This window comes from Littorina saxatilis, linkage group LG4 (genome assembly GCF_037325665.1).
Source record: "Littorina saxatilis isolate snail1 linkage group LG4, US_GU_Lsax_2.0, whole genome shotgun sequence".
NCBI lineage: Eukaryota > Metazoa > Mollusca > Gastropoda > Littorinimorpha > Littorinidae > Littorina > Littorina saxatilis.
The window spans coordinates 37,182,067-37,194,566 of NC_090248.1; the positions used below are offsets into that span (position 1 = coordinate 37,182,067).

The 12,500-nt window shown below is 42.7% G+C and overlaps 1 protein-coding gene and 1 long non-coding RNA gene across 2 annotated transcripts in view; one reads left to right on the plus strand and one right to left on the minus strand.

Annotated features, from left to right (window-relative positions):
• Window positions 1-12,500, plus strand: part of LOC138964660 (uncharacterized) — a 464,957-nt gene that overhangs the window by 143,925 nt on the left and 308,532 nt on the right. The window lies entirely within an intron of this gene.
• Window positions 11,045-12,500, minus strand: part of LOC138964651 (protein BTG2-like) — a 4,271-nt gene continuing 2,815 nt past the window's right edge. The window contains exon 1 of the mRNA XM_070336659.1: window positions 11,045-12,500. This exon is cut by the window's right edge and continues 2,815 nt beyond it. The gene's annotated coding sequence lies outside the window, so the exon portion shown is untranslated.

Below are 12,500 nucleotides of genomic sequence, written 5' to 3' on the forward strand. Positions count from 1 at the left end.
AAGAGAGACAGGGACAGATAGCCGGAGGGATAGAGAGAGACACAGAGTGAGACCCGGAGAGAGACAGAGACAGAGAGACACAGAGAGACAGACAAACAGACAGACAGACAGACAGACAGTCAGAGACAGAGAGAGAGAGAGAGGGGGGGGGGGGGTGGGGGCGGGAGCTTGCAGTACAAGAAAAATAGATTGGGTTCGTTTTTGCGGGCGTCAATGTAACTCGCTGCAATTCTTTCAAATCTGCAGGACTGTGGGTTCAATTCAACTAGTGTTGACAGTGACAAATGGCGACATTAACAATTGGTGCAGAGCAAGTGTGCACATATATTAAACCTTTAGGCTAAATCAGCTGCACCTTTCTAGAAAAATAGAGAAAAAACATCGAAAAAAAAGTTTCTTACATCTGTTTAGAGCAACAAAAGTAAACAATGAAAAGCCATGTTTAATTCTGCTTTTATTAGCTTTTAAAGATCCACTAATACAAGCAGCTGTTTGAGTACGGATTCAAATATCACATTGTTTTATGATATTGCAACTGAATGAAAATTTTGTTTAAATGAATAAGCCACCACCGAGGGCACGTACCATTAAAGAGAAGTGAAACGAAACAAGTCAACACAATTCTATCAGCAAAGCTTAGAGGCGGAGATACAGAAAAACAGACAGACAGACAGATAGACAGACAGACAGATAGACAGACATAGAGACAGACACAGACACAGACACAGACAGACGGACAGACAGTCAGACAGACAGACAGACAGACAGACAGAGGCAGACAGACAGACAGACAGACAGACAGACAGACAGGGACAGACACCGAGAGAGAAAGTCTGAAATAGAGAGAGAGAGAGAGAGGGAAAGAGAGAGAGATAACGAGAGAGAGAGAGAGAGAGAGAGAGAGACTCGGAGAGAGAGAGAGAGAGAGAGAGAGAGAGAGAGACCCACACACCCACACCGGCACACACACACACACACACACACACACCACCCTCCACCACCACCACCACCCCACACACACACATACACACACCGAGGTGAAGGGGGTAAGAGGGAAAGGGTGAGGAGAAGGGAGGTGAGAAGTAGCTGGAATAGTCTAGTGGCGTGACCCGCAGTCTATGTCAACAGTCAACAGCTATGGGCGCGCACTTTAAATTTATTCGTACAGCCACGTAATTTGCTGCTAGGTTTGCGTCACAGAATGAATAATACCAACACCATTGAAGCAGTAGGAGAATCAGCCGTATTAACAATGTTTGGCTTAGGCTTGTTACGCTTGCAAGTTTGACGTGAAGTTTTGTTTGAGCATGGCGAAAAGGCGGCAATTACGACGATTTAATTTTTTTTTTTTTTTTTTACTTTGCGAATGACTGTGACATACTGGACAGGCAAATTGTTACTGCTGGTTAAATCTTGCTCCGTCGTCACTGAAACTTGGAAAATAATTGAGTATGTTGTTTGCCGGTAGACTTTTACTTTAATATTGCGAGCATAGGCTTACTGTTTCTCATCAAAAGAGAGGTACAAGGAGTTGACTATACGGTTAGTTCAAGTTACAAAATGTCAATTTTACATCGTCGGTAGTGCTAAATTTGTAAAATCTTCAAGATCGTGGAGCACAGCTATAATTGTGTGCCTCAGCTGGCATGCTATGCTAGTGCTGAACGCAATACATCGTACCATTTTCATGAAATATCCTGCACTCAGAGGAGCCTTACTTACCGCGGACCTCCTTGTTTGCCTTGTTTGCGTGTTTGCACACACACACACACACACACACACACACACACCGGCACACACACACACACACACACACACACACACACCGGCACACACTTAATCAATAAAATGTCTTACGTCTTACGTCTTACACCGGCACACACACACACACACACACACACACACACCGGCACACACACACACACACACACACACACACACACACACACATCATCCACACACACACACCGTACGTCACACACACACACACACACTGACACACACCGTCACACACACACACACACACACAAATACAAACACACACACACACACACACACACACACACACACATACTACCCCCCTCCCCCCACCCGCCCTCTTCTTATCCATACCCTCCACTCCACACCCCTCACCCCTCGTCCCACGAAACACACATCATATTACTATGTAGAAACACTACAGATACGATCACAAATCACCTCACTCACATGCATGCAACGGAGATGACACGCAATGTAACTGTCCACACTATCGGGAAAATCGTTTCTGACATCAACCAACGTTAAAGTTAGCCAGTGAACGCTGAATTGGTACGTTTGTCACTGACACAGACTGTGACACTGACTGTGACACTTATTGTGTGACACAAATTGCGTGTCAAGAACACTATCGCGAGGGCTTTTCGGTCTCTTTATTTGCGTACTTGCACCCATAACACATTTGCATAGATATGATATCTGTTGCAATCTGTCAAAAGGACATATCTTGTTTATTATAACTCGACGTGGGCCATATCATGGCTGTTTACTTGAAAAACTGGCTGCACTCAAGCGGTATTAATTTGCTTATCAACTTGGTGATAGTGTCAGCTCCTGTTTTCTAATGTAGAAGGGCATATCTGGTTTATAACTGCACGGGGGCGATATGGCTTGTTTGAAAACATACACCCATGTATACGGTATTTGCATAGAAAGGAGATAGGCCGTCTACTGTCAGCCAGAAGAACATAATTATCTTGTTTATTACTACACTTGGGCGATAAAGCTCTTTTGATAACAATAGCTGGCGTTTTCCATATTTGGCATTGTACTGTTGATCCGGGTTGAATGTCTGTTATCAGTTGACCCAGAAGAAGAACACTTGACTTAGACCAAAACCAAAATACGTTGTATCTCAAACAGTGTATCCGGTTTAGAAGGATTTATTACGAAATCGTGTTCCTGCACAGTCGAGGCTAATTCAATATGATAATGTAGTATCGATTTAGCTTCCTTCCTTGTTGAAATTCAAGTACTGATGATACAGAATATTCATTTCCTACAGGCGGAAAGTACTGACATCATTCAGTCAAGTGTTAATAGCATATTGAGAGCATTATGTTAAGTCGACTGTTGGGTGTAACCTGATACTGATTGAACCGCAAATCAGCTAATCAACTGCAGTATAACGCTCATGTTAGATTTTTGTTTTTTTGTTTTTTTCCAACTTGACACGTTTGCGTGGTCCCTGTGTTCAGAATGTCCTGTTCAGTTTGTACTTTTTACATCCCACAGGAAATATAGGCGCTTCGAATTTTTTTCTGCTGCATAGACTAAAATGAGTTAAATGAATGTTGCTTCTTGACACACACACACACACACACACACACACACACACACACACACACACACACACACACACACACATACAAACACACACACACGCACGCACGCACAAACTCAAACGCGCACACACACACACACACCCCACACACACACACACACACTCACACCCACACCCACACACACACACACTATTTTTTTCTCGATAAATACAAAGCAGCGACATTGACAGTGAACCTCACGACTCCCAAATGTGGTTTGAGAAACGTAAAAACATTATATCGACACACGTAAAAACGTAATATCGAGTTTCAAACTGAGTTTTCAGTTTCTGTCCCCATCCTTCGACAACTGCGACTATCCGTTTAAGGTCTTTGTCCTGAATAGATATATCAATCAAAATACAATCTTTACGCGATGATTTTTCTCTTTTGAGGGAAATGTATTGCGACTATCCGTTTAAGGTCTTTGTCCTGAACAGATATATATCAATCAAAATACAATCTTTACGTGATGATTTTTGAGGGAAATGTATTGGTCAAGTAAGAAAGAAGAATTAAGAAGAAGAAAAGTTGATGTGGTTGTTGTCGTCGTCGTCGTAGTTGTTGTTGTTGTCGTCGTCGTGTTAGTTGTTGTTGTTGTCGTCGTCGTCATCGTGTTTGTCGTCGTCGTTGTTGTTGTTGTTGTTGTTGTTGTTGTTGTTGTTGTTGTTGTTCTACTTCTTCTTCTTCTTCTTGATCTTGTTCTTGTTGCTTCTGCTATAATAACAAGGATATTATTTTTGTCTCTTCGTGTGAGAAATTGCGACAACACTCAGTGAAGTCGATCTAGTGGTAGCATTACGATCTCTCCTGACAACTGTGCACTGTGGCCAAAGTATAGGGTAGGCAACCACCTTAACTATTTCTACATACCATATTACGTTTCACAATACAATACAATACTGTGATGGTGATAAGTCATGTGATATTGATTTCCTGTCATGACGTGAACATATTTTGATATGTATTGTCAGCAACGTGACTTTCGCAGGTTTTTTCCATTTTTTTCCCCTTTTCTGTCTCACTTGTAATGATGTCAAGCTTTTCCGCGTGCGAAAAATGCAATCAGAGATATGAATCCATTGTGCTGTATCATGTGTTTTTGTCGTGCAGCCTACTGACGTGGGTGGCTCTTTGTAGGATCCAGGTTCAAGTCTCTTTCATTTATCTAGAATAAATAAAGGTGAAATAGAGGCTGGATTGAGCATGTTTGGCTTAATTCACATGTCTTTGGTCCTATTTCTTGGCTTTTCATTGCTTCATTTGATCGTGTGTTGCGTGAGTGTTTTTCGTGTTTGTACTTAATTAAACATGGACAGAAATTTACCTCATGGCTATACAGTGTTTCTAGACATTATAGTGTCCCCCCCCCCCCCCCCCATTTCAGACACCCAATATAAGACGTCCCCTTCTTCAAGACCTTGGTTTTTCAGATTTGTTGTTCATTGCCTCTGTAAATTCACGTCCATTATATTAAGACTCCCTCCTTATAACACTCCCTCCTTATAAGACAGGATTTTCTCAGATTTGTTGAGGTCTTAAAAGAGGGTTCCACTGTAGCTCTGACACGGACACAGGCCCATTCTTGTTCCACTGTAGCTCTGACACGGACACAGGCCCATTCTTGTTCCACTGTAGCTCTGACACGGACACAGGCCCATTCTTGTTCCACTGACTGTAGCTCTGACACGGACACAGGCCCATTCTTGTTCCACTGTAGCTCTGACACGGACACAGGCCCATTCTTGTTCCACTGTAGCTCTGACACGGACACAGGCCCATTCTTGTTCCACTGACTGTAGCTCTGACATGGACACAGGCCCATTCTTGTTCCACTGTAGCTCTGACACGGACACAAGCCCATTCTTGTTCCACTGTAGCTCTGACTGACACGGACACAGGCCCATTCTTGTTCCACTGTAGCTCTGACACGGACACAGGCCCATTCTTGTTAACATTGTTCTTCTGTATGCGGTCAACTTCATTTTCCTTCTTATTACTATTGCACAATACCGGCCGGATTTTACGAGCTTGTCAATGTCAGCAGCGCAGTACGTGCGAGCTTGCTTCATTTCGCTTCTTTAATTACCATTAACGTCATGTCAGTTTCACGAAATAGGCTTTCTTTATTTGTTATCATTGATTTTATGTCAGTTCACACAATGGGCTTTACGTGACATGTCTGTATGTGTATGTCGGTTGCGTAGCCTACGTGCAACATGGGCCAGTATCTGTGCCGGTCAGTGTGTTTCTCATTTTGACACGAACCCTGCAAAGGAGTTCCGCCATGAAAGCTTTCGTACTGCCATTCTGGCAAGCCTGGTCGTTGAGAAGGGCTTAGAAACTAGACTGAGACAAAATAACTTGTTGCCGCCTGCACGAATACCCCTGATGCCTTTGTAGTCTTGAGTCGAGCGTTTGAAAATGCCTGAGCCTGAAGGCGGGCGTAACTTACACCTCTTGGTACCAGTCTGCCTTTCAGACGAGGACGACAGTTGGCCAGATGGCTAGAATAGCGCGCTGCATTTTCCTGCATAGAACTAAGGCGCGTCTGCCGCGACGGTGCCTGAGCTAAACATTGGCGGGCACAGCTCCCAGCCCGGCACACGGCACTGTAAACATTTCCCGTCCCTACACCTCTCTCGCCACCATCCGCCCTACCCTTGGTCTCATGCCTGTTTGGCAATTTTGTAGATGGCAGGAGTTTTGAGTCTTCCTCGAAACTCACCCCTCCCACCCCTCATCCCCCCCCCCCCCCCCCCCTGCCCGCGGCACCGGTGTCACGATTTCATCTTTCGCCTGTGTACATATTTCCCCCTCGATATTATACTCAAGACTGAAATGTTGTTTCCTGGTAACATTAAGAAGTGAAATTATTTATGGACGAAAAGCATGTCAGTTTCTTGCATGTGAAGAAAATTGATGGTGAAATGTAATAGATTTCACCCCCAAGAAGGGAAACATTTTAGGATGAATAAAATTTCTAAGTTAAATACAAAAGAATTGGTTGGACAAATTTGGCCCCATGAATGTAAGGTAGGCCTACACAAAGTCGCTCATCAGTACTATCGAAGGGTGTTTTTTTTGTTCAGTGTAGAGTTTATACTAGATCAACGAGGCCGAGAATCGAAGTATCACCACGGCGAAAGATGAAAACGTCACACCGGCAATATCTGCATAGCCTGACACCAACACAATGAATGCTTTACTGAGATCAAAATCAGCACTCAAAACTGAAACTGCACAGCAAAATTAAAACTTTTCCCCCAACGTTTTTGTTTGATAATGTCAAGAGACTCAACTCCCCCTTCCCCACTGACTTCACACCCCTTGATAAACACCCCAATCCTCCACCACCCCACCCCAATGATACGATCCCTAACTCTTCCACCTGCCATCATCAATGTTCGTGTTGCAGGTTATAGCGACCCGCCCTGTGCGCCCCTGCCTCCAAGATTGCATGCACAGCGGTATTTCTGTGTTGAGGGTATAGACATCGATTTCATGGCACCAATGTGAGTAGAGCCTGTGATCGATTTAGCGCCGCTCCTATGGCCTGGGTCACAGACGCTGGGCCGACATGTCGAGCAAAACAACGCCCACACACACCGGCTCTGAGTAAGAGATACAGATTGTGTGTGTGTGTGTGTGTCTGTGTGTCTGTGTGCCAGTGTGAGTCAGTCACTGAGAGCAATAGAGAGAAAGACTTGAAAGAGAATCAAACAGAGAAAGAGAAAGAGACAGAGAGACAGAGAGAGCAACGAGAGAGAGAGAGAGAGAGAGAGAGAGAGAGAGAGAGAGAGAGAGAGAGAACGGGGGGGGGGGGAGGTCATGTCATGTGCATGGATCAGTTGGCCTAGACAATACATTTTCGACGTTTTTCGCTCTCTCTCTCTCTCTCTCTCTCTCTCTCTCTCTCTCTCTCTCTCTCTCTCTCTCTGTATTAGTATATTCATCATGTTTACTCGCCAAACCGTCGCTGAACGCCCCCACACAAGCCAAACCTATCAAGGCTGTACACTCGGAGAATGCCTGGGACATTTTCTTTCGAAAATATCTTGCAATCCATACATATATGATTGTGTAAAAACATAGATAAGAAGCAAAAATACAACCCTTATCAGCTGCACCATTTCAACGACGTGGTAATTACATATTAATAAAAAATGCGATGGTCTGCCAGCGAGAAATGCTGACTATGCAAAATAACATGCATCACGTGCAAACACGTGACGTACAATACAATACTCACAAACGAACTTCCGTGCCGATGAAAGGATATAGGGAGAGGTCGGGAGGATGGTGGCTGGGGCAATTGTTTCGGTTGCAACTTACATGTGTTTTCCAACAGTTTCTCTAAGAATAAGTTGCACCTGAGCAAGGCAAAAACGGTAACTGTCAATAGCAGAAAAATGCTTTTCGCAGAAAATAATTGCAAAATGTATACAAGAATAACTTTTTTCTTTGATGTGGCAGGAAAGGGGAGTGGGGGATATTTATGGCGCATATAACAATACTATAGGCTGTTTTTTCTATGTTGGTCAACACTCTAGGGAACACTGAAAAATACGCAGTTTAAGAAACAACTTGACTCCACAAACAATGTCACGTAGGTTTGTTTGCCTCAGTATTTCCAAGGAAAAACAACCGTCTCCTACAATCCAGAAAAACAACCGTCTTCTACAACCCATTAAAAAACCCGACAGAGTTATTGCCGTAATGTGTCTATTGGTTCAAAACTGACACCAGTGTCAAACTGAAATGGGGTTGGTATGGGAAATGAGGTATCTGATATGTTTAACATGATCGAAGTCCATCATATGATCATCGGATGTCATGTCATGTCTGCTTCCCCGTATAAGTCATATGTCATAGAACTACAGAAGCACTTGAACCAGTTTTCTGGCAGCAATATCATCGGCACACTATAGCAGGGGCGGATCAGTTCATTTATTGGGGGGGGGGGGGTTCCAAAAGTATATTGTGAAGATATGGGTGTGAAGGCGCGAAGCGCCGAGCCGACGGCTAGCTTTCTAGGCGGGGGGTCCGGAAAATTTTGAAAAAAAGGATGCAAAATGGTGCAATCTGGTGCATTCTGAGGATGATCATTACCAGTTTCAGGCAGCAGATTTTGTCACTGATTAATACCCCCCAAAAACACTATTTTTTTTTTTTTTTTTGGCTTGGGGCCGGGGGGGGGGGGGGTTCCGGAAACCCCAGAACCCCCCCCCCCCCCCCCCCCCCCGTCCGCCCTTGCTATAGTGACATTCATAGATTATCCATCACACTGGCCGAGTGTGTGTGGAAAGTGTAAATGTCATGATTGATTCGCGCGGGTCGCCCGTGCATGACCACTTTTCCGGTCACTGTAGCAAAACTTGATGAAATATAGCGAGTGTCCATTATGCGTTTCTGTCATGTACAGACACACTGATTTGACTTCCCCCTTTATTTTATGTCCTTGATTTTAAGATCTACTGTTCATAAGATCTAGATCTAGATAAAGGATATCCATTTTAAGACTGCATTTTCTCAGAGATAAGTTGGAGGTCTTGAAGGGGGGGGGGGGGGGGGGGGGGGGGGGGGGGGGTTGTGTTAGGCCGGTGTTCCACTTTACGGATTTCGGGTTTCCCGATGACATCTACAAGGAATGATGAAATTCGACTGTCCTCCGAAGTGACTGACTGACTAGTGTCACAAATTCAATATCTCCGTACGCCGTGTGCTTTCCCGTATATGTATGTGGTTTGATGGACTGAGGGACTAGCTAGTCCAGACAGAGACAGAGAGACTGACAGCGGAGAGACAGACAGAGCGGCGAATTGTCTACCGTAACGCCCCATCATTGTGTGTTAACATCTAGGACTTACAATTTCAAAACGTGCATATTGTATGAAAATTGTTATGACTGAGTAAACTGAGAACACTAAAACTTCCATGAACTGGCTGAGTCAGTTTTAATGAAATTTTGTTTCTGAGCTAAAGGGACTTTAGTATTATCACAGTTTTTAAATGTACATACATTACAAACCGCATACATTTATGTTGCATTGTTCGGTATTGCATTACACCGTAGGCCTACTGTTTTGACGGAGACCCGCCATTTTAAGACTCCATCAGGCTCTATTACATTGTTAAGACCTCACATTTCACAGACTTTCTCTTCGTCGTGTCTGTAAAATTAATGTACCTCCATTTCAAGACTACCTCTTTGTTAAGACCTTTTTCGTGTTATTCTTCAGATTTGTGGAGGTCTTAACATCGAGTTACTACTGTATCGTAAGTATCTGGGTCAGTTCAATGACTCATGCGGGGCGATCTCATGATTGGGGGACATAATCTGATAAAAGTGAACTAGACTGACAGAACTGACAACATTTTGACAACGCGCAGTTACTAAGTGAACTATAAAGAAGAAACTAGGCCAGTGTTTTGGCATAACCTACACCCTTCTAAAGTTCCATTGATCAAGGAATAATTGTCATTTAAAGGAATCCATATATATACCATCAGTTTTATTTTCGACATCCACTTTGCTATTGTTTAGGTCCCTATATTGGCTTCCTTGCGATATCTGTAAATAACGCATTCATATTGATCGTAATGCAGTGTTTGAAAATGGGAAGACCGGTACGAGCAGGAAACATGGCAGTTTTTCCGTGTCAGTGTGTGTTTGTGTACGTGTGTGATCGGAAAAACGATATCAGCAGGGAAGATGCAGTTATGTGTGTGTGTGTGTGTGTGAACACGTTATCAGCAGGAAACATTCAGGTATTGGTGTGTATGCATATGTATGTGTGTGTGTGTGAAATTGGAAACACAATATCAACAGGAAACATTCAGTTAGTTGTGTGTGTGTGTGTGCCAAAGTTCATAGCAAGCTTTTTGCTGTTCCTTGTGTGCACTGAATGAAAAAAAGATGTGTTCCCTCTGCTAGTTTGTAGATACTTCTTTTAATGCTTTTGTCTTAAAATACAATTTTAGCGCTTGTTGCTATCCATAACATTTGCATCTGTTTGCAGAAAGAGCACCATTTTTTTCAACATCAGAGATGTTTGTACAAAGTGTAAGGTAGTGAACATTTCTCACCATGAAATACATTGTCTTAATGGTTTTTAATGTTAATTGCTTCCTGAGTGAGCATGTCAATCAAGTCAAGTGTTTTTTCATAAAACAAAACTCAGGTTTTCAGTTCTGTGTTTTGTATGTTATGGTATAAATGCTTCTGTTTTAGAAAAAACACTTTTCTTTCTCCAAAAAGGTGTTTGAACAAAGTGTAGAGAAGATAATGACTTCATCATGAGATACTGTGGTAGTCCCTTTCTTGCTTTTGTGCTATGCTTTAGAGATGTACTAAGAATTGATCTTTCAGAAAGCGTTTGTGATGAATCAGATTGTTTTTGTGGTTGTTTGATGTTATCCATAGTGAGAGGTTTTGTGTTTGAGATGAGTTTTTTGTCCATCTGTTTTCATTTTCCAGAAAGTGCTCTTCACACACACTCAAGCACACATCAGCACAAGAACAGAAACCAAGAGACAGACAGACTCAAGAGAGAGAGAGAGAGAGAGAGAGAGAGAGAGAGAGAGAGAGAGAGAGAGAGAGAGAGAGAGAGAGAGAGAGAGAGAAAACACGAAAACACACACACACAAACATGTAAACATGAAATGAAAACAAACAAAAGTTATATTCATTCGCAAAGTTTACTTTGCATATGCTCATTTTTTTCAAGGTTTTTTTCTGCTCATTTTATATAAACATAAACGTGGACATTAGACGTCACCGTTCAGTATATTCACTTTGTAGTTTTTATCAATTTTCTGTACATTACAATTTCAATAAAACATCAGAATATTGCTGCAAGGACTCTCTCACATCAGCCCTGCATGGTTGCCATTTTTGAATTGTATCATGGTCGCAAAACAAGTGACAACTTTTACACACAGGAGAGACAAGAATGGATATTTACATCAGAAATATCATGCACCTCTTTGAGATCGTTGTGTGAAAGCAACAATGTGCACGCTATCTTGCAACGGAGCAGGACCAAAAAATCCCACACTCTCGCTTCGTTTACCATACCATAAAAGACATTCTGTAATTGTAAAGCTGCAAACCAGAGTCATTGGATGGAAACATCAGCCAGAGCAAAACAAGAGTGAGATGTAATGTACGCATATCAGGAGCACCAGACTTGAAATGCTGAACCATTGCTAGTTCTTTCAAGTATCGAGGAAAAGAGCGGGCGGGGAGGGGGGAATCATTCTACAAAAAAATCTGTACTTGCATCTTTCGATACTTGTTCTCAAAACAACATACAACCCAAACGACATCTTTCGATGCTGCTCGCAAAGTCAAATCAACATCTCTCAATGCTGCTCACACTGCTCGCAAAGTCAAATCAACATCTCTCAATGCTGCTCACACTCAAAAGAAAAACAAATTGAGGTGGGGGGTGAGGTGGGGGGTGGGGAGGGGGGAAGGTCAGGCTCGATGGAGAAAATAAATGGAAGGAAAAATCTCACTCTTGCTGCCTGGAGGCAAAGCCATCACATAAGGTGGTAAAATTGCATCACAAAATTCTCATGGTTCATGCTGCTGTTCTGTACACACATACGCGCCATACACACACTTGACCAAAATCACCTAGAAACCATCACTAGCCAAATGCCTCTGTACTGTACGTACCATCAAAATATCATTTCACCTTTATACACATCTGGTCACATCTATTCATTGCACGCAATAAAATCTATCACTGTAAAACTAATAACCCATCAATCTAAGTTTCCAAGTGGAAACGGTGCTTCCACACAAAATAATAGGTTACAATCTCGCAATACCGGAAGAAAAATGAAGGAAAAAGAAGAGACGGCATACTTTTACATCTTTCTAATCTCACACAGTAAAACACATGTCTTGCAATTTCCTTTTCAGGAAACGTGGAATGGAATCGGAGGTAGTAACTTGAAATGTAACCTGATGAATTTAATCACATTATGAATACAGACACGTTTAAACACAAACTCCTTCAAGTATGCTCAGTGTCATTGTTTTCCTTCATTTTCTTCGGTTTGCTTACAAGTAAACAGCTGAACCCTGTTTTTTAAGAGGACGGAAGCAAATTCATTTGAAAAGCT